This window comes from Fundulus heteroclitus, chromosome 16 (assembly GCF_011125445.2).
Source record: "Fundulus heteroclitus isolate FHET01 chromosome 16, MU-UCD_Fhet_4.1, whole genome shotgun sequence".
NCBI classification, from domain to species: domain Eukaryota; kingdom Metazoa; phylum Chordata; class Actinopteri; order Cyprinodontiformes; family Fundulidae; genus Fundulus; species Fundulus heteroclitus.
This window is the reverse complement of record NC_046376.1, coordinates 3,415,744-3,437,786: the sequence shown is the minus strand read 5'-3', so window position 1 is coordinate 3,437,786 and position 22,043 is coordinate 3,415,744. Positions and strand designations below refer to the sequence as shown.

Below are 22,043 nucleotides of genomic sequence, written 5' to 3'. Positions count from 1 at the left end.
TTGTCTCCTTTGGTCCTTCGTTTCCTAGTGGAAGTTGTGTATCGGCTAAATGTTGGAGGGTGAACTGGCAGGTGGTGAGAGAGCGATGAGTTATCGAGGAGCCCTTGAGCCAGGAGAGCAGACAGAGGAGCGGTGTAGAGGTTCTTTAGGAGAGTTCGGAAAAAAGACACAGGGAATGAATAACAATACGTTGGAATCCAATGTCTGACCATCGACAATAAAAACAGATTTCTCTAAGGGAGGGACAGCAACAAGAAATGTAGGAATTCAAGAAATCTATGATACACAGAAGAGTAGTGCCTGATTACCACTTGTGTGAGCAGAACATCTGAAGTCTCCCTCAGGAAACTCGGTCCTATTTAAGGTGAGACATAGGTGGGTTAGTATCTGAAACTGAAATGGGTTGAGAACAGGTTGTAGAAGGAGAGGAGACAGTGTCATACTAGTGCAGAGGAAGTGAGCATATCCACTGAGGCTGAGTTTGGTCAGGAGATTGGTGGAGTTAACTATTGTCTCCTTCGGTCCTTCTTTTGCTAGTGGACGTTGTGGATCGGCAAAATGTTGGAGGGTGGACTGGCAGGTGGTGAGAGAGCGATGAGTTATCAAGGAGCACTTGAGCCAGGAGAGCAGACAGAGGAGCGGTGTAGAGGTTCTTAAGGAGAGTTCTGAAAAAAGACACATAACAATAACAATACGTTGGAATCCAATGTCTGAGAATTGACAAAGACAAACAGATTTCTCTAAGGGAGGGACAGCAACAAGAAATGTAAGATTTCAAGAAGTCCATGATACACAGAAGAGTAGTGTCTGATTACCACTTGTGTGAGCAGAACATCTGAAGTCTCCCTCAGGAAACTCGGTCCTATTTAAGGTGAGACATAGGTGGGTTAGTATCTGAAACTGAAATGGGTTGAGAACAGGTTGTAGAAGGAGGGGAGACAGTGTCGTACTGTGCAGAGGAAGTGAGGATATCCACTGAGGCTGAGTTTGGTCAGGAGATTGGTGGAGTTAATAATTGTCTCCTTCGGTCCTTCTTTTCCTTGTGGACGTTGTGGATTGGCAAAATGTTGGAGGGTGGACTGGCAGGTGGTGAGAGAGTGATGAGTTATCGTGGAGCACTTGAGCCAGGAGAGCAGACAGAGGAGTGGTGTAGAGGTTCTTAAGGAGAGCTCTGAAAAAAGACACAGGACATGAATAACAATACGTTGGAATCCAATGTCTGAGAAATGACAAAGACAAACAGATTTCTCTAAGGGAGGGACAGCAACAAGAAATGTAAGATTTCAAGAAGTCCATGATACACAGAAGAGCAGTGTCTGATTACCACTTGTCTGAGCAGAACATCTGAAGTGTCCCTCAGGAAACTCCGTCCTCTTTAAGGTGAGACATAGGTGGGTTAGTATCTGAAACTGAAATGGGTTGAGAACAGGTTGTAGAAGGAGGAGAGACAGTGTCGTACTTGTGCAGAGGAAGTGAGGATATCCACTGAGGCTGAGGTTGGTCAGGAGATTGGTGGAGTTAATGATTGTCTCCTTTGGTCCTTCGTTTCCTAGTGGAAATTGTGTATCGGCTAAATGTTGGAGGGTGAACTGGCAGGTGGTGAGAGAGCGATGAGTTATCGAGGAGCCCTTGAGCCAGGAGAGCAGACAGAGGAGCGGTGTAGAGGTTCTTTAGGAGAGTTCGGAAAAAGACACAGGGAATGAATAACAATACGTTGGAATCCAATGTCTGACCATCGACAATAAAAACAGATTTCTCTAAGGGAGGGACAGCAACAAGAAATGTAGGAATTCAAGAAATCTATGATACACAGAAGAGTAGTGCCTGATTACCACTTGTGTGAGCAGAACATCTGAAGTCTCCCTCAGGAAACTCGGTCCTATTTAAGGTGAGACATAGGTGGGTTAGTATCTGAAACTGAAATGGGTTGAGAACAGGTTGTAGAAGGAGAGGAGACAGTGTCATACTAGTGCAGAGGAAGTGAGCATATCCACTGAGGCTGAGTTTGGTCAGGAGATTGGTGGAGTTAACTATTGTCTCCTTCGGTCCTTCTTTTCCTAGTGGACGTTGTGGATCGGCAAAATGTTGGAGGGTGGACTGGCAGGTGGTGAGAGAGCGATGAGTTATCGAGGAGCACTTGAGCCAGGAGAGCAGACAGAGGATCGGTGTAGAGGTTCTTAAGGAGAGTTCTGAAAAAAGACACATAACAATAACAATACGTTGGAATCCAATGTCTGAGAATTGACAAAGACAAACAGATTTCTCTAAGGGAGGGACAGCAACAAGAAATGTAAGATTTCAAGAAGTCCATGATACACAGAAGAGTAGTGTCTGATTACCACTTGTGTGAGCAGAACATCTGAAGTCTCCCTCAGGAAACTCGGTCCTATTTAAGGTGAGACATAGGTGGGTTAGTATCTGAAACTGAAATGGGTTGAGAACAGGTTGTAGAAGGAGGGGAGACAGTGTCGTACTGGTGCAGAGGAAGTCAGGATATCCACTGAGGCTGAGTTTGGTCAGGAGATTGGTGGAGTTAATAATTGTCTCCTTCGGTCCTTCTTTTCCTAGTGGACGTTGTGGATCGGCAAAATGTTGGAGGGTGGACTGGCAGGTGGTGAGAGAGTGATGAGTTATCGAGGAGCACTTGAGCCAGGAGAGCAGACAGAGGAGCGGTGTAGAGGTTCTTAAGGAGAGTTCTGAAAAAAGACACAGAGGATGAATAACAATACGTTGGAATCCAATGTCTGAGCATTGACAAAGAAAACAGATTTCTTTAAGGGAGGGACAGCAACAAGAAATTTAAGAATTCAAGAAATCTATGATAAACAGAAGAAGAGCATCTGATTACCACTTGTGTCAGCAGAACAATCTGAAGTCTCCCTCAGGTAACCGAGTCCTATTTAAGGCGAGACATAGTTGGGTTTTATCTGAAACTGAAATGGGTTGAGAATGTGATGTAAAAGATGGGGTGATGGTTTCTTACTGGTGCAGAGGAGGAGAGGATATATGCAGATAATGAAGTTGGCAGGAAATTGGTGGAGTGAATGATTCTTATCAGTATCCTGGAGGAGAGGTAATGGGATTAGTATCTGAAACTGGAATGATTTGAGAATGTGTTGTAAAAGGAGTGGTGAAGATGTCTTACTGTTGCAGATGAGGCGATGATATCCACAGAGGCTGAGGGCGGCACAAGATTGGTGTGTGGTGGAGTTGGTGATTGTCTCCTTCTTTCCATCTTTTCTAAGTTGGAGTTGTGGATTGGTGAAAGGTTTGATGGGTGCACTTGGAGGTAATTTACTATGCATTATATAGGAGGATTGTACCATAAGGGTCTCCAGAAAAACAGTTTGGTGATTCTGAAAAAGTGTCAGACTTGGGTTTGAATTCCTCTTGTGGCAGGAAAGGCATATGGCTTAAGATATGTCAGGTCTAAATGAAAGTTGTACTGGCTTGCTGTACTGACCCCTGAATAGAGGAGCTACTTAAAATAATCCTCCAGTCTGAGAGGATTTCATGAGCAGGGGTCAATATCCAGTAGTCAACAGGTGATGGGTTAGCTTACACGCTGGTTAGGTCACCAGTCCACCACAGCTGTATTTACCATTTTTTAGGAATCATAAGTATGAGTTTTTTGTTTTTTCAATGACCTCAGGCAGGAAGGTAATTGTAAGGTTATGGCTGGATTTTGTTTTTTTAATCAATCTGTTTTGTTCCATACTTTAACGAGTGTCACAAGACAGAGAAGATTTAAAGCTCTGACTAATAGCAGTGGTTGAAGTTAGTTTTAAAGAAACAATAAAAAAAGAGTTGGGAGCCTTAACCAAAATAAACAAAATGAAGAAGCCTCAGACCAGCCAACCAGCTGATGATCACATCTGGGCCATCTCCCTGCCAATTCAAATGCTAGAACCCAAAGAGCAGAAAACAGGACTACTGCTAACTCCCAACTCAATTACAAAAAAAAATTCTTTAAAAGCATGGCTTGTTGACTGGCATGCTGGGGGATATAGAAGGGAGGAGCTGGGACCAAAGCTTTTCCCACATTTTGGTCAAAATGTCTACCTCAGATCATGTAAAATAATCAAGATGTTTTAAAATGTTCAAAGTGACACTGGATGTTTAAAATTTATAAAGGAGCGTGGTGATTCCTTAACAATTTAAAATAGCCACTCCATTCTTCCAAACAGTCTCGATGCTCAGAGGGGATCCCCACCCTGATGCTCCTTCCCACCTGCCACACCCGGAGAGCCAGACCGTTGCTGCTTTGACCTTTTCCTGTGTGACTCTGGCTCCTTCGTCCGAATGGGCACAGAGGCGATGCTTCTTTGTGGCTGTGTCCTCTCTTTGCTGCCAGCAGCCTGCAGCTTTGGCAGGCTCTTCTTCTGCCATCTGGATCACAACCACGGGGGGAATCTGCTTGTGCTTCCTCACCAGCAAGTTCATGGAGGTCTATATGGCGTCTTTGAAGGGTGCAAGGGTGAGCTAATGATTGGCAACATCTTTCTTTGCTGCTTGTATGTTGCAGCTCACCCCATTAAGAGCTCAACCTCCCTTACTGGTAAGTACGGGAATTGTAAGGAGCCAGGCTGCGCCCACTGGTCTACGGCAGCACTGCACTCTTTGACCAGGTGCCTCACCGACTCAGGCGCGCCACAACCAGGTCGGGAGTAAGTAGATACAGTTGACATGCCCTGGGAGTGCATGACGGTCCTGACTGGGAGAATCCCATGAGCCATCATTCATGATATGTTATGAAGACTGTTTTAAAGAATAGGATAGTTCATAGTTGGTCACACTTTAAAAGAGACATCCAGCTGTTGTTGGGTGAGAGATGGGGTTTACCCTGGAGATATCACCAGTCCATCAAAGAGGTATCAGAGGTGACCAGCTTTTGTTCAATGTATCTCAGACATAGAGGTAATGGTAAGCTTTCAGACTGGTTTCCTATTAAATAACCTGTTCGTGTCCATATATTAAATTGGGTCCCAGGACACAGAACATGTACATTTCTGACCAATAGCAATGGTTGGACTGAGGTTAAATAAAATTTTAAATAAAAATGAGTCCAGTGCAGAGTGAATCTGTTAGCAGTGTTTTAGCAAGGGTAGGGAGCGTGACTCATGTCTAGAGGTACCAGTCCTCAACGCAGCTGTCCTGTGCTTGAGTCCTCATGGAGAGACAGATCTTTGCTTCATGTCTCTCTGTCCCATTTTCTTTTCCATTTAATAAACACTAGTGCCTCAAACAAACTAGGGGTTTAACATCAAGTGATCCCCAAAAGGTTTTAAGCTTTACCGGAAAACTTACTTCAACCACTTCTACCAGGGACAACAGTGGCACAGGAGCTAGGAGTTGGCCCTTTAACCAGTGGGTTGTTTTGTCCTTGAGAAAGACATTCCACCTGCTTTACCTGCTAATGGTGGTCAGAGGGCCCGATGGTAGATTAGATTAGATTCAACTTTGTTGTCATTACACAGGTACAGGTACAAAGCAACGAAATGCAGTTCAGGTCTAACTAGAAGTGCAATAGCAGCAAGTGCAGGATAAACAATGGTTCCATAAGTACAGGACATGGGTTTTTACTGAATAAATATAGAGATGGATACTATACAGTTGTATTTTATGGAAGCCTGGCTTCTGTTAATCTGCCCCAGGGTAACTGTGGCTGCAATGTAGCTTACCACCACCAGCGTGTAAATGAATGGGTGCATGACTGAAAGTAGTTTAAAGCGCTATGGGCTTGTCAGACTTGATAAAGCGCTATACAAGTACAGATCATTTGCCATTTACTAGAAGGAGGCCCTGAAACATATGGGCACATGGAGGATACCAGCAATGGCAGTTTAAATCAATCACAGCTACAGCCACTGACCAAAAAACAGAATCACCAAGTCAGCACCCAGTAGAAATGGTCCAGCTTGGTTTTATTCTCCTCCACAAGCAGACCACTGGCAGGTGTCAAAATGAATCATACAGGAAGCCGCTAAGTCCATATAAGCCCTCAGGGGGCATAAGTGATGACAATATGAGTGAGGTGATGGTGTCACAGGTAGTTACCGGTGTGTCCGGGAGTCAGCTGGAACAGTGAGCAAAGGTCAGCAGACACAGAGAAAGACTCGTAGACGCATCAGACAGCACCACCAGCAGGTGGTGGAGTTGGACAGGGTTGTATTGCATGCGTTCATGGAGCTGTTTGTAGAAATCCATTAACCTGGCTAATGAGACATACAGATGTCACAGTGACCAAAGATGGGACCAGACATCTGTATGCCCCACATGCCAGGTAATGGCATGAAACACTCACACAGGCTCATTACTTAACATGTGGAGTATAAAGATGTCATGGTAAACCATGTTGGAACCAGACATCTATATTCCCCACATGTAAGGCAATGGCATAAATGCCCACCAAGTCCCGTTCCTTGGAATGTAGGGAGTATAGATGTCTGGATCCAATATTGGGCCTCAATTAACATCCATTCTCCTCACATGCCAAGAAATGGCATATAACACCCACCTGGGCTCAATGTCCTCCAAGTGGGGCTTATAGATCTCTGATTCCAACATTGTTTACCATGACAACTACATGGTCCGCATCACAGACAATGACACGACAGACCCACAAAGCCTAATTAATTCACAATACGATGTCATGGTAAACAATGTTTGAACCAGACATGTATATTCTCCACATGCCAAGCAATGGCAAAGAATGCCCACCCAGTCCCAATCCCTGGCATGTGGGGAGTACAGACGTCTGGATCCAACATTAGTCCACGATAGCTATGTTTACATGCACAGAAATTTCAAAATTGGATTAAAATGTATTTGGATTATTCCATTTATATGGGTAAACAATTAATTAATTAAATCATAATGTGCATGTATATGCACCTGAATTTATTCAGAATATAACCACTCTGACATACGCAGTTCTCAAATTTCCCCCCAAAAAACAGAAGTACATCTGTCTTTGCTAAACTACAGCAATAGTAAACAAAGCAGTATTATACAAATATGTTTGTCTTCAGAGCTCCAAGAATGGACTTGTACAATGTTCTAATTACGGTGGAAACGTTACCGAGTAAGCGACAATTTTGAGCTCATTTATGTATCGAACAGAAAAGTTGCATCGGGAACCGCGACAGTTTTACTTCCTGACGTATTTCCGCTAACATTGGAAAACCTCACGTTAACGTTGATCGCGAGGCAGGTGGTGAATTGGGGTGGGGGCGGCGAGAAGACAACAAGATTAGCACGGACGACTGCCGGACCGGGAGGGGGGGGGGGGTTGTTCGGGTGGTACGATGAAAATTTTTGCGCGGACAACTGGTGGTCCGGGGAGGGGGGGGGCCTGGGGTTGTACGCCGACAATTTTTGCACGGACGACTGGCGGACCGGGGGGGGGGGGGGGGGGGCGGGGGGGGGGGGGGGGGTTGTTACGACGACAATTTTTTGCGGGACGACGGCGGACCGAGGGGGGGAGGGTTGGGGTTGTACGCCGACAATTTTTGCGCGGACGACTGGCGACCGGGGGGTGGGGTCTGGGGTTGTAACGCGACAATTTTTGCGCGGACGACTGGCGGACCGGGAAGGGGGGGGGGTTGGGTTGTACGACGACAATTTTTGCGCGGTCGACGGGCGGACCGGGAAGGGGGGGAGGGTTGGGGTTGTACGCCGACAATTTTTGCGCGGACGACTGGCAGACCGGGGGTGGGGGTCTGGGGTTGTACGACGACAATTTTTGCGCGGACGACTGGCGGACCGGGAGGGGGGGGGGTGGGGTTGTACGACGACAATTTTTGCGCGGTCGACGGGCGGACCGGGGGGGGGGGGGGGTCTGTGGTTGTACGGCCACAATTTTTGGGCGGACGACTGGCGGACCGGGAGGGGTACTGGGGTTGTGCGCCGACAATTTTTGGGCGGACGACTGGCGGACCGGGAGGGGTACTGGGGTTGTACGGCGACAATTTTTGGGCGGACGACTGGCGGACCGGGAGGGGTACTGGGGTTGTGCGCCGACATTGTTTGGGCGGACGACTGGCGGACCCGGGAGGGGGGGGGGTTGGTGTGGTACGACGCCATTTTTTGCACGGACAACTGGCGGACCGGGGGGTGGGGGTCTGGGGTTGTACGCCGTCAATTTTTGCGCGGACGACAGGCGGACCGGGAGGGGGGGGTTGGTGTGGTACGACGACAATTTTTGCGCGGACGACTGGCGGACCGGGGGGGGGGGGGGTCTGTGGTTGTACGGCGACAATTTTTGGGCGGACGACTGGCGGACCGGGAGGGGTACTGGGGTTGTGCGCCGACAATTTTTGGGCGGACGACTGGCGGACCGGGAGGGGTACTGGGGTTGTACGGCGACAATTTTTGGGCGGACGACTGGCGGACCGGGAGGGGTACTGGGGTTGTGCGCCGACATTGTTTGGGCGGACGACTGGCGGTCCCGCGGGGGGGGGGGGTTGGGGTTGTACGCCGTCAATTTTTGCGCAGACGACAAGCGGACCGGGAGGGGGGGGTTGGTGTGGTACGACGACAATTTTTGTGCGCGGACGACTGGCGGACCGGGGGGGGTACTGGGGTTGTGCGCCGACAATTTTTGGGCGGACGACTGGCGGAGCGGGGGGGGGGGGGGATTAGACGACAACTTTTGCGCAGACGACTGGCGGAGCAGTGGGGGGGGGGGGGCGTATCCATGTTTTTTTCCCTGTTTTTTCCCTGCCATTCACTATATGCACGCGCGAAAGCAACAACAAGAAAACGCGTGTTATTGTCATATAAACATGCAAGCATATCGAGTTAGTTTTTTTTTTTTTTTTTTTTGGAATGTTGGCGAGGCGGTAGTGTGAGTTTGGCGAGGCGGCTGCCTCGCCAAGATAGTGCTGCGGGAAACACTGCTGCCAAGCATTCATATGCTTGCTGATCGGATGATCAATCAGCATAAACCACCCCTCTCATTTGGTATACAATTAAATTTTGACTGAGCTTAATTCGATTATCATATTCCAATTGGCTTGTTTATATGACGCTTTCGACCGTTTATTCCTATTACTGTTGTCCATGTAAACATAGCTAATGACATCTGTGGGTCCCACATACCAGACAATGGCACTGTCGAAATGGGATATAAAAATGTCATGATGACCAATGTTGGAACCAAACCTATGTATTCCCCACATGCCAGGGAATGGCACCCACTGAGTCTCATTCCATGACATTTGGGTTTACATATGTCTGGATAATGTACTGGAACACAATAAAATATCTATGCCGGGCAATGGCACAAAACACCCACCCAGACTCATTGTCTGGTTCCAACATTGGAATCCTTGAAAACTGTACTCCCCACATGCTGGGACATGGCAAAAATTTCCCACCCAGATTCCATGCCTGGTCTTTGGGGTGTACATACATCTGAGCCACAATGACATTTGTACACCCAACATGCCAGTCAATAGCATGAGTCGCCCACCCAGGCTCAATGTCTGTTATGAGGGGTGTACAAATATCTTGATAGAATATTGGGTAACAATAACATCTGTCTGCCCACACATACCAGGCAAGAACACAAAACACTTGCTCAGGCTCATTGTTTGGCACATAGCACATATAGATGTCTGGTTATAGCATTACTAACCATGACAACTGTAGGTCCCAAATGCCAGACAACAGCTTGAAACACCCACTCAGGCTCATTCCCTAGCATGTGGCCATAAAGATATCATGGTGGCAAATGGAGCAACCAGACATCTGTAAGCCCCACATGCCTGGCAAAAACATTAAATGCTCACCCTGGCTCATTGCCTGCCATGTGGGGCATACAGATCTTTTGTCCCAGCATAAAAAAACATGATAACAGTAAGCTCCACATATCAGGCAATGGCACAAAACACCAACTCAGACTCATTACTTAGTATGTGGGGTATACAGATATCTCGGTGGTCAATGGAGGAACCCGCATCTGTATGCCCCACATGTGCTGCATACACACTAAATTCCAAACCGTTCTTACTACCATGATAACAGAAAGCTCAACATATCAGGCAATAGCACAAAACACCAACCCAGATTCATTACCTAGTATGTAGGGTATACAAATATTGTGGTGGTCAATGGAGGAGCCCCACATCTGTATGCCCCACATGCACTGCATACACACTAAATTCCAAACCATTCTCACTACCATAACAGAAAGCTCAACATATCAGGCAATAGCACAAAACACCAACCCAGATTCATTACCTAGTATGTGGGGTATACAGATACTGTGGTGGTCAATGGAGGAACCCCACATCTGTATGCCCCACATGTGCTGAACAGACACTAAATTCCAAACCATTCTCACTACCATGATAACAGAAAGCTCAACATATCAGGCAATAGCACAAAACACTACATTATTTACTTAGTATGTGGGGTATACAAATATTGTGGTGGTCAATGGAGGAACCTCGCATCTGTATGCCCCACATGTGCTGAACAGACACTAAATTCCAAACTGTTCTCACTAACTGGCATGTAGGGCTTACAGACATCTGATACTAAAATTGATCCCCATGACAGCTGTATGCCCCACACACCAAGCAAAGGTAAGAAAGGCCTTTCAGGCTTCTTGCTTCATATATGAGATGTACAGATGTCTGATTCCACTATTAGTGTTTTGATTTATTGGTGTTTATATTTTAATTTTCTTTGTGTCTTGACTATGATAATTTTCTTCTTAGGTTCTGCCTAATCTAGTTCTTTTGTCTGTTTGTTGTGGTATTAAGGTGTTGCCAAATTAGTTCCTTTCCTTAGGCTATTTATTGTGTGGTGTATTGCTTTGGTTGATTCTTTTGTGTTGTATTTGTAGTCATGTTACATTTATATTGTTAAATGTCTGTTTGACAACGGATCTAGTTTGGAGTGCTGTGTGGCATGTTTTTTAAAGAAAGGAGCGCGCAAGGAACGTAGTCAGTGTGAAGCTGGCTTAAGTCTCAGCTGATTCAAATCTCACCTGATTGCTCTCCATTCTCTCTCCTTTAGCTGCAACTCACCTTCACTGATTAGCCCTTCTGCTTTGCCTGTCATTTCTCTTCAGACTATATAAGCTTAGCAGTTTGTTTTTCTACCCACTCCATCCTCCTGTAATAATAGCCGTTTCAACATTTTTCTGTCTGGTCCTTTGTAAAAGCTCTGTTCTCCTTGCAGCAGCATCATGACATAAGAATCCAGTCGAAACTCGAATCAAGTAGACATGGGCTTCAAGAGGTTTAAGATCAGTATGGGTAGTTACTGCATGAGCGGCTCCTCAAAGGCCCTAGTTCACCATTTAAAGACTAGATGTGGCAAACACTTCAAGAGCTGAGTGGAGGAATGTGATGCTTTTGTTCCCGCTGCCAAGAATATGTCCAGGTCTTCTGTCCCTGCTTCCAAGGGTATAGCTAATGTCTCTGCTTTCGGGGATCCAGCTGACACTTCCTGCTTGCCTGCTGCTTCATCCTCGTATCTCAAAAGAAGCGACACCATAAGACCTTCAAGCCCGTTCAGGATAATCAAGGGGGCTGGATGGTTCCTTTCTGGATGTCCATAGCAGCAAAGCTGTCGTGCTCTGTACTGTGGTTTTCATCAGAGCATATTGATCTACTACATGAGAGCCCAAGACCCTACTTCATGCCACCTGACAGCCCAAGACTCAATTCATCGTAACCCCAGAGTCCCCTCCTGAGCGCCTAAGAGTCTCCTCATTGTCACCTCAGTCTGCTCAATGTCACTCCAGGGTCCACTCGTCTCCTCAGAGCCCAAAACCCCAGACTGTTGTGTCTCCAGAACCAGTGTGGGGGTATGTCTGTTTCCCTTCCCCAGGCAGGGTGTGACAGGTGCTGCAGGCTGACAGGTGCAACTTGTCAAGAGCCAATCAGGAACTGGATAAAGGGGAGCAGTTTCCGACAACAAATGCCAATTCCAAGCCTTGGATCTTTGGAATTTTCTTCGCTGTTGTATTCTGGTTCCAATCCTCGCTTCCAGGTCATCGTTGTTCTCCTCCGGGATTACCTGTGATCAAGTCCCTCTGCAAGGTACTCCATCTCCAGCCTGTCCACTCTCAAACGTTCAGCAGCAAGGAAGAACATTGCAACTACCCAGCTGCCACCAACTTCTGTTTTGAGACATACCTACCTCTGTCTTGAGTTTCATGTTTATGAGAAGTTTGACGGTGTCTGAGATCAATTGGGTAGAGAAAGAAGTTGAAAGTGAGGGTTTTAAGAGGGAATACTGTAGGTACCAGTGGAGAAGGGGAGGGGTGGTTGTGAATGAGCAGTTAATGGTTTGCTTTTTTGTATTAAAAAATGTCATTAAGTTATTGCACTTAACTATTGTGAATGTGGAGGTAATGTTATCTTGTGGTTTGGTGTGTTTTGGAAATGTAGAAAATAGAGTGCTGGGGTTTGAGGAATTAGAATGAATAATGTCTGAGTAGAATTTTAGATTTGAGTGCCAAGTTGTGAGTGTTGGCAGAATCTTTAAAAGCTCTGGAAAGGACAGTGAGACCAGTTTTTTCTATAAAGATGTTCAAATGTTCTGTGATTCTTTTAGAGTTCGGGGAGTTTAGATGTGTACCATTGGACTGAGGTGGAAAATGAGACTGTAGCTGTTTTAAGAGGGGCTAACTGATTAAGGACGGAGGAGAGAGTGTGGTTGTAAAAATTGACCAGATCAATGATTGTGGGATCAGAGGGAAGGTGAGATAGAGATTACAGTGGATGAAGAGGAACAAAGTGTGTTTGGAGAGAGTGACTTCCGGTTCTTATTGTCCGTGTGGGTTTGGAGGGGGAGGGGTGCTAATGTCCAAAGTAATTGCCAGATGGTCAGAAATTGTGAGGTCAGTAAGTCACAAATTATTAATGGCAACATGGAGACTTGAGCAAACCAGGTTCCATATGTGTCCATGTGTATGAGTGGGTGAACTGACATGCTGTGTGAGCTGGAGACAGTTTAAGGTGTCCAAGAAATCACATGTTAATATAGCTGTGGGGGGTGTGGATGTTAAAGTCACCAGGAAGCAGGTCAGATGGAGAGATGGAGGATAGCTGTGTGACAAAATCTATGAAATCTGAAATAAATGAGGTCCATGGTTTAGGGGGGCAGTAGTTGACATCAGCAATGAGTGACTAGGCACCGGGCAATCTGAAGGCAAGATGTTGAAGAAAATTCAACCAGGATGGAGATGGGGCAGAGTGAGAGGTCACTGTGATGCATTACAGTGATGCCTCCTACTCGTCGTTCCAAATGGGGGTTATCAAAATTAGAGTATCCAGGTATCCAGTATCTTTATCACCGCCATCCACATATCTGGATCAATCATCACCATCAATGGCTCCTGATCCGTCACTACCATTAGTACCTCGTGTAAATCTTCATGTTCATCCCAGCCTTCTTTTCCTGATCCCAGTTCTCCAAAGGTTTCAGAACAAGCTACTTTGTGTTATTCATCTCAATTCTCTGACATGGTTGTCCAGGTGAACCTACCTCTGCCGTCATTGCCAGAGCTCCATGGAGACACAAACCGGCTTCCTGCTCTCCAGGGCTGCGTCAGTGGATCTCCAGGCCTCTATGTTGCTCTCCAGAGTACCACCTTGGTCTCAGGTCTCCAGAGCTACCTCATGGGTACCAGCGGTTCGGCCACTGTTGACCAGAGCTCCTCTCTGCTCCACACTCCCGCCTGGAGTTCTATACTCCAAAGTCCAGCTACAAGTTCCAGCTTCTGGTCCCGGGTTCCAGTCTCCATAGTCCAGCCCAGGTTCCAGTGTCCATAGTCCAGCCCAGGTTCCAGTCTCCATAGTCCAGCCCAGGTTCCAGTCTCCATAGTCCAGCCCAGGTTCCAGTCTCCATAGTCCTGCCCAGGTCCCAGTCTTCATAGTCCTGCCCAGGTTCCAGTCTTCATAGTCCAGCCCAGGTTCCAGTCTCCATAGTCTAGCCCAGGTTCCAGTCTCCATAGTCTAGCCCAGGTTCCAGTCTCCATAGTCTAGCCCAGGTTCCAGTCTCCATAGTCTAGCCCAGGTTCCAGTCTCCATAGTCCTGCCCAGGTTCCAGTCTTTAAAGTCCTGCCCAGGTTCCAGTCTTCATAGTCCAGCCCAGGTTCCAGTCTCCATAGTCTAGCCCAGGTTCCAGTATCCATAGTCTAGCCCAGGTTCCAATCTCCATAGTCTAGCCCAGGTTCCAGTCTCCATAGTCTAGCCCAGGTTCCAGTCTCCATAGTCTAGCCCAGGTTCCAATCTCCATAGTCCAGCCCAGGTTCCAGTCTCCATAGTCCAGCCCAGGTTCCAGTCTCCATAGTCCAGCCCAGGTTCCAGTCTTCATAGTCCAGCCCAGGTTCCAGTCTCCATAGTCTAGCCCAGGTTCCAGTCTTCATAGTCCAGCCCAGGTTCCAGTCTCCATAGTCTAGCCCAGGTTCCAGTATCCATAGTCTAGCCCAGGTTCCAATCTCCATAGTCTAGCCCAGGTTCCAGTCTCCATAGTCTAGCCCAGGTTCCAGTCTCCATAGTCTAGCCCAGGTTCCAATCTCCATAGTCCAGCCCAGGTTCCAGTCTCCATAGTCCAGCCCAGGTTCCAGTCTCCATAGTCCAGCCCAGGTTCCAGTCTTCATAGTCCAGCCCAGGTTCCAGTCTCCATAGTCTAGCCCAGGTTCCAGTCTCCATAGTCCTGCCCAGGTTCCAGTCTTCAAAGTCCTGCCCAGGTTCCAGTCTTCATAGTCCAGCCCAGGTTCCAGTCTTCATAGTCCAGCCCAGGTTCCATTCTCCATAGTCTAGCCAATGTTCCATTCTCCATAGTCCTGCCCAGGTTCCATTCTTCATAGTTCAGCCCAGGTTCCAGTCTCCATAGTCTAGCCCAGGTTCCAGTCTCCATAGTCTAGCCCAGGTTCCAGTCTCCATAGTCCAGCCCAGGTTCCAGTCTCCATAGTCCAGCCCAGGTTCCAATCTCCATAGTCCAGCCCAGGTTCCAGTCTCCATAGTCTAGCCCAGGTTCCAATCTCCATAGTCTAGCCAATGTTCCATTCTCCATAGTCCTGCCCAGGTTCCATTCTTCATAGTTCAGCCCAGGTTCCAGTCTCCATAGTCTAGCCCAGGTTCCAGTCTCCATAGTCTAGCCCAGGTTCCAGTCTCCATAGTCCAGCCCAGGTTCCAGTCTCCATAGTCCAGCCCAGGTTCCAGTCTCCATAGTTCAGCCCAGGTTCCAGTCTCCATAGTCTAGCCCAGGTTCCAGTCTCCATAGTCTAGCCCAGGTTCCAGTCTCCATAGTCCAGCCCAGGTTCCAGTCTCCATAGTCCAGCCCAGGTTCCAGTCTCCATAGTCCAGCCCAGGTTCCAATCTCCATAGTCCAGCCCAGGTTCCAATCTCCATAGTCCAGCCCAGGTTCCAGTCTCCATAGTCCAGCCCAGGTTCCAATCTCCATAGTCTAGCCCAGGTTCCAGTCTCCATAGTCTAGCCCAGGTTCCAGTCTCCATAGTCTAGCCCAGGTTCCAGTCTCCATAGTCTAGCCCAGGTTCCAGTCTCCATAGTCCAGCCCAGGTTCCAGTCTCCATAGTCCAGCCCAGGTTCCATTCTCCATAGTCCAGCCCAGGTTCCAGTCTCCATAGTGTTTGTGTGTGTGTGTGTGGTGGGTTTAATATCATCATCTGTACACCTCACATGTCCACCAATGGTAACAGAAAAACTCCCAAACAGCCTAAATACGTAGCATGAGGGGCTTACAGATGTCTGGTTCCATCATTGTTCACCAGGACATCTGAATGCTCCATCAGCTAGGTTAATGGATCTCTACAACCCACCTTCACATGAACCTACAACACAAACCCTATCCAACTCCATCAAGTGCTGGTGATGCTGTCTAAGGAGCCTGCGAGACAGACTCTGTGTTCACTGACCTTCACCTGCTGCTCCGACTGACTGCTGGACGCTCCGGTAGCTGCCTGTGACACCACTGCTTCACTCACCGTGCCACCACTCGTGCTCTCTGGTGGCCCTTTCTGACGTAGCGGCCTCCTGGAGTCAACATTTTTGACACCCGTCGTTCATCTATCTGCCTGTGGATGAAATAATGTCCGATTCAGACCATGACTGGAACCTGGTGCTGACTTGGTGAAGATTGGGTGAAAAGATTTGTCAGTCAATGTAGCTGTGTTGATTGTTTCCAAAGTTGTTGGAAACCTGCCCGGTTTAACCGGACCACTTCAGGTGGCCCTCAGGACTTTTTAAAGGGCTTGGAGAGGGCTTTGCCGACAAAAGAGAAAACCCTTTTAAGGATGGGTTTCTCTGCTGTCTTCAGTATTTTCTCACTACAAAGAGAAAGTGTTGCCTTCTCTACGTCCTTTAAATCTAGCAAGATAAAGCGGTCGGCCTGTGACCAGCCAGTCTTTCCAGAGACCCCTCTCAAGATGTCAAGTGTCTGCTCCTCAGACACTGATAGTTTCAGCCCTGCGACATCCGTCTCCTCCTCACTGGGTTCCTCTTTAACAGCCAACGACTGCTGCGGTGCAACTCTCTTGTATCGCCGCTGAATGTATTTTTGGAGGAACGTTTTGATCCTCCCTCCAACTCCCTTGTTCTGCTGTTTTGTTGTGATTACTGGAACAGCTCTGTCATCCAACCCTTGATTTTTACAGGGTTCAATGATATCCTCTGAGATATCTTGGGTCTGTAAACGTTGTTGAGCGATGATATTTTTGATCTCCTTGACCTCTGATGGTTCCTTAGTGATGGATGTGTTCACCATCTCCAGCTCTGACTCCTTATCCTTAGAGATAAAATATTTTACATTCATCATTTCAGAAATTTCCTCATATATAAATTCATCCACCCTCTAAAGATCTGATTTGTTCTTTTTAAAGATAAATTTCTTTACCTTGCTCACTCCTAAAACCTCCTTAGAGATGAATCTGTCCACCATCTTCAGCTCTGACTCCTTTTCCATAGAGATAAAATAATTTACCTTCATTATTGCAGAAATCTTATCAGATATAAATTTATCCACCATCTAAACATCTGAGTCTTTAGTCTTTAAGATAAAATCATTTACCTTGTTCATCTCTGAAAGCGCCTCAGGGATGAATTTTTCCACTATTTTCAACCCCGACTCCTTTTCCTTAGAGATAAAATAATTTATCTTAGGGGTTGTTCAAAATCCTAGATATGTTCACAAGTGTTCGAACATACTCTTTTTTCGGACGCAATAAATCTATTGTTTGATAAAATTCTTTTCTGCACATGTTGCAAAAAAGGAATACACTGGTATAGATATTTTTAGAAAGCAAACTCAACATTTTAATATTTTAATATGAACTACATATATTGATTGGGTAGAAAACTTTATATCAGTACTTTGTTCAAACGAAGGGAAAAATATTATGTTTAGCATCATCATCTGGGTTGGTTGTTGTTATTTATAGTTCATCTTGTTCAAATGCATGCAGTTTTTATTTAAAACTGTGGACTAGTTAAAACATCCCATTGCTCAAACGCACCAATCCCCTAGAAACCGAAGGGTTTTGGACTCATTACATACAGCACTGTGACTTTCTCTGTAAAATCCATGTCCACCACGGTGAGTGTTACAGACAGGAGAAACCGGCTAACGTATAGATGCTCCTCCTATTTGATGACCCAGTAAAGCGAGCGTGGGTGAAATTGGCTTTGTTTTCTCTGCGGATTGTTTGCAAGAGAGAGGCGAAATGTCAAGCGACCAACAGCAGGGAATCAGGGTGAAAAATTAGCCTTGTTCGTATTTGGTGTGAACGCACCCTAAGGGAACGCCAGCCGTTAGCGCAACATGTTTTCAGAGCTGTTATGTGTTGTTAAAATTGATCAAAATAAGACGACACAACTAATCTCCTACTGACTTTATGCAGGACCTTTTGCAACATGCAGGAAGAAAATGAAACGCAGAGATACGCGTTCTGAAAGCTGGCCACTGGCAATAGCCCTGGACTCTGAGGGAAGGGCAGAGAAGCAAGGCAAAAACAAAGCACAGTCAGAAACGCACGGTTCAGAAACACTTCAGGCCAAGGTGTGTGTGCAGACAGATATTTAGCCGGCTGCTGTCTGTAACACAGCAGTAGCATGAGCAGGTCTCAATCCCAAATAAGTAACCTCATGTTCAGAAACAAAGCCAAAAAAATACCACCTGTGACTCACAAAATTTACAAGTGACTTTAGAAAGAAATGAAAAACAGTTTATAATAAGCAAATTGGGCAACACTGTTACCGCCTCTCTGTCAACAAGTTTGCTATGCAGGAGAAGAGCAAAATGTGCTAAAAATACGGGCCGTATTACAGCAGGTCATCATTTATGCGTACACAAGACCCCCACCACCAAAGAGTAGGGTTTGTGCACATGTGAAAGGGCTGGACATTGGAAACAACCCCTGAATCAGTTCAGTAACATCATCAGATATAACTTCATCAACCATCTAAAGTTCTGATTCCTTTATTTTAAAGATAAATTAATTTACCTTGCGCATTTCAAAAAGCTCCTCAGAGATGAAACTGTCCACCATCTTCAGCTCTGACTCCTTTTCCTTAGAGATAAAATAATTTACCTTCATCATTGCAGAAATCTTATCAGATATAAATTTATCCACCATCTAAGCATCTGAGTCTTTAGTTTTGAAGATAAAATAATTTACCTTGTTCATCGCTGAAAGCTCCTCAGAAATGAATTCGTCCACCATCTTCAGCTCCAACTCCTTTTCCTTAGACATAAAATAATTGACCTTAGGTGTTGTTCAAAATCCTAGATATTTTCACAAGTGTACAAACATACTTTTTTTTCCGGACACCCTCCCCAAAAGCGTACATAAAAAGGCTGATTTTGGCAAGCCCCAATTTAGTATAATTGAGATATTAAACCTATTGTTTGATAAAATCTCTGTCTGCATATTTTGTAAAAAAAGGAATACACTGGAATATATCTTTTTAGAAAGCAAAGTCCACATGCAAACAAAACATTTGAATATCTTACTATCAACTACATATATTGATTGAGTAGAAAACTTTATATCAGTACTTTGTTCAAACAGAGCGATAAATATTATGTCTATCATGATCATCTGGGTTGGTTGCTGTTATTTATAGTTCGTCTTGTTCCAATGCATGCAGTGTTTATTTAAAACTGTGGACTAGTTAAAACACCCCATTGCTCAACTGATTCCTTCTTCTTAAAGATAAAATAATTCACCTTGTTCATCGCTGAAAGCTCCTCAGAAATGAATTCGTCCACCATCTTCAGCTCCAACTCCCTTTCCTTAGACAGAAAATAATTGACCTTCATCATTTCACAAATCTCAGCAGATGTAAATCAATCCACCATCTAAAGATCTGATTTCTTTTCTTTAGAGATAAAATAATTCACCTTGTTCATCGCTGAAAGCTCTTCAGAAATGAATTCATCCACCAGCTTCAGATCTGATTCCTGGTCCTCAGGAATAAAATCCCTCTCCTCGTTGATCTCTGCTTCTGCCTCCTCGAGTTCTGGTTCCTCTGGGATCACCGGTAACATCTCAAACCACAAATGGTGGTACCTACGGAGGGACCCCCGAGATCTCTGAGTGGGTTTTTCCTCCACAGTCTGGGAATCACCCCGATCAAAACCGATGGGCTGAAGCTCTTCTGTCTGCTGCCTATTGAGGGCATCTAGCTGGTCTTCAGCAACATTTTGCTTCCTCTGCTGATGTTGTATACGCCTCTCAGCTAACAGTTCCTCTATTAATATCTCTGCATGTGGAAGCATTATATCCAGTCTGTCCATCTCAGAGACATAAAAACCTAATTGATCATCCATGGGGCCGAGGACATAGCTCACTTTTTCTTTGACAAGTTTGACTAATTGCTTATTGAAGATGTCAAAGCTCTTGGGTTGAGTCGTTGGACGCATGTTAAGGTAGTCCAGAAATGATGTCAGTACTGACTTGCCCACAACAGTTTCCACATCCCCAGATGTGAAGCGTGCTTTGTAGATGAAGGCGGTACATAGATTGGCAACATCCAACACCAGCTCCTTTAGCTTAGATAAGGTGTCATCATCGGGTTCTCCTACGGCCAAATCCACGGTCTGCTCCATTGAGATGGACGAAAAGAAATCTTCCATCAATGATATCATAAAGTCTGCTGGGACTTCTGGAGCCCCTGAACTGGTGGAGTCGTTCATGGCTTCTTCGTTTGCACGGGTTCGTAAAGCAAACGCTGGGATTGTCAATCCCAGCGTTTGCTCTGGGATTGACAATCAATCAATCAATTGTAAAACTAAATCAATCGTAAAACTAAATTATTCGTAAAAATTGTAAAAATTGTAAAAAATGTAAAATCGTAAAAATCGTAAATCACAAACTATCTCAAGCTATCGATAACTATCTCGTTTTCTCTCACCAAAAACACGTCTGTCTCTCACAAAGAAAGTGCCAGAAGGAGAGAATAATTCCGTTACACGGTCTTCTAAGGCAGAGAAGCTCCTGTGATGTCATCACCATCACAGGAGCTGCTGTGATGCAGAAGTTCCACTCAGGAATGCACATCAGCTTAGCAACCGTTGCTAGGTACGTCCCCAGCCTTCCAGTGTGCACCACAGGAAAATACTGTCTTCATTTAAAGGAGGGAAAGTTAAAGTGTTTCAGTGTTTTAGTGACAGGTGCGCCCCCTGCAGCTCAGAGGGTGAGAAGGACCCCTCCCCTCAATAAACGTCTTCATGTTTTAGAAAAGATTTAATTGCTTGATTGAGAAACAGTCGGTCACACAGCTGGGTGGAAGTTAGCTGTAAACAAGGTCTATTTAAAACAAAAAATTTAACTGTTTTGATTAATCAGAAATGTGATATTTAAGAGAACAGCTGGTTGAGTTGGACATCAATCCTTGTTGAACATAAAGTGCAACCAGCAAAGAAGTCTATGTATTAAACAGTCTGACCGGTACTTAATACTATGGTGAGATTCCTGAATGTTTCTGGTAAAAAAGTATAATTATAACTCTAAAACAAATAATAAAACATGATCATCTCACTGCTGCAGCAATCTACCCTTCCACGTGAGGCAAACCCAGTTTAAAAAAGTTACTGACACCTAAAGGAAGCGTCTGATCCATTAATTGCTACGTAGCCAAAAGTTGTAGACCTCTGGATTTGGAAATAGCGTTTTCTAAAATGGTGATTATATTTAAAATGTGATTAATTGTGCAGCCCTACTGGCTATGATACAAAAGATTGGGAACCCTCTCTGAGAGCTTCCAGCTGGATTTGCATCATGATGAGAAAATGATCTTGTCCTTAGATCCATAGAAATAAGTTAGGGCCATAAAGTTTGATCAATTTAAACTTAGTTCAGTAAAAGTCAAATAATTTATTCCTGAAGTGGCTCAACAAATTAAAATGTCCTTCAGATCAACACATTAATTCACATTCCTGCAGCAGGTCCATTTCTACTTGTAGACAGAAAAAGTGTTGCAAATACTGACGCCAGTAGAGCATAGTAGTACTAGTTAGTGCAAAAGTCAGCCTGCCTGTTTTATATTCAACATACAGCTCTGGGTTGTTTAAATATGCAGTATTAATAATCACAGGTAATCACATAATCACAAATGTAACATTAATTTTGTTAGGCAGCACTCTGGCTCCTATTGCAGCTGAGTTTGTTCTGAAATTGGCAGAAAATGAAAATAGGTTTTAGCTGGCTCTTAGACTGCAGCTGTAGAAATAAACAAGTGTTTGGTTGTTAAAGAGTTGTTGTTCTGAGGGACAGAGGACGATAACCTAACTAATCTGTGACCAAGAGGAAAGCTGCTGCAGAGATCAGCTGATCAGAGAGCTCACAGGAACGATTAATGTCCCCCAGCATGTTGTTTCTGCTGTGTGATAAACTCCATCACTAATCATCCAGTCACAGAGAGATATTTGAATCGGATCTCATGAAAAGGGAAATGTAGGAAACACTATCTAAGAAAAACCTGCATTATGACCCGTTTTAACTTCAAATCAATCAGTTTTGTTTTTTTTAGTTTTCTTGACTATTTCATTCATTAAGT

At 45.3% G+C, this 22,043-nt stretch overlaps 1 protein-coding gene and 1 long non-coding RNA gene across 5 annotated transcripts in view; both read right to left on the bottom strand.

The window, feature by feature from the left end:
- LOC118566292 (apolipoprotein L3-like) overlaps window positions 1-20,434 on the bottom strand; it is a 30,107-nt gene extending 9,673 nt beyond the window's left edge. Inside the window, exons 1-3 of one of the 4 annotated variants that reach the window (XM_036147889.1) lie at window positions 19,213-20,434; window positions 18,662-18,727; window positions 18,488-18,553 (exon numbers count right to left, since the gene is read on the bottom strand). The gene's annotated coding sequence lies outside the window, so the exon portion shown is untranslated. Of the gene's footprint in view, window positions 1-2,339; window positions 2,387-2,474; window positions 2,697-2,848; window positions 2,893-18,487 lie in introns of those variants that run through there. The other 3 variants (XM_036147885.1, XM_036147890.1, XM_036147888.1) reach the window with 3 other exon arrangements.
- On the bottom strand, window positions 958-1,547 carry LOC118566295. Its single transcript, XR_004932932.1, has 3 exons — window positions 1,460-1,547; window positions 1,328-1,371; window positions 958-1,079 (listed from the first exon to the last, which is right to left on the bottom strand). It is a non-coding gene; the product is annotated as an uncharacterized LOC118566295 (long non-coding RNA).
- Window positions 20,435-22,043: the final 1,609 nt, after the last annotated feature.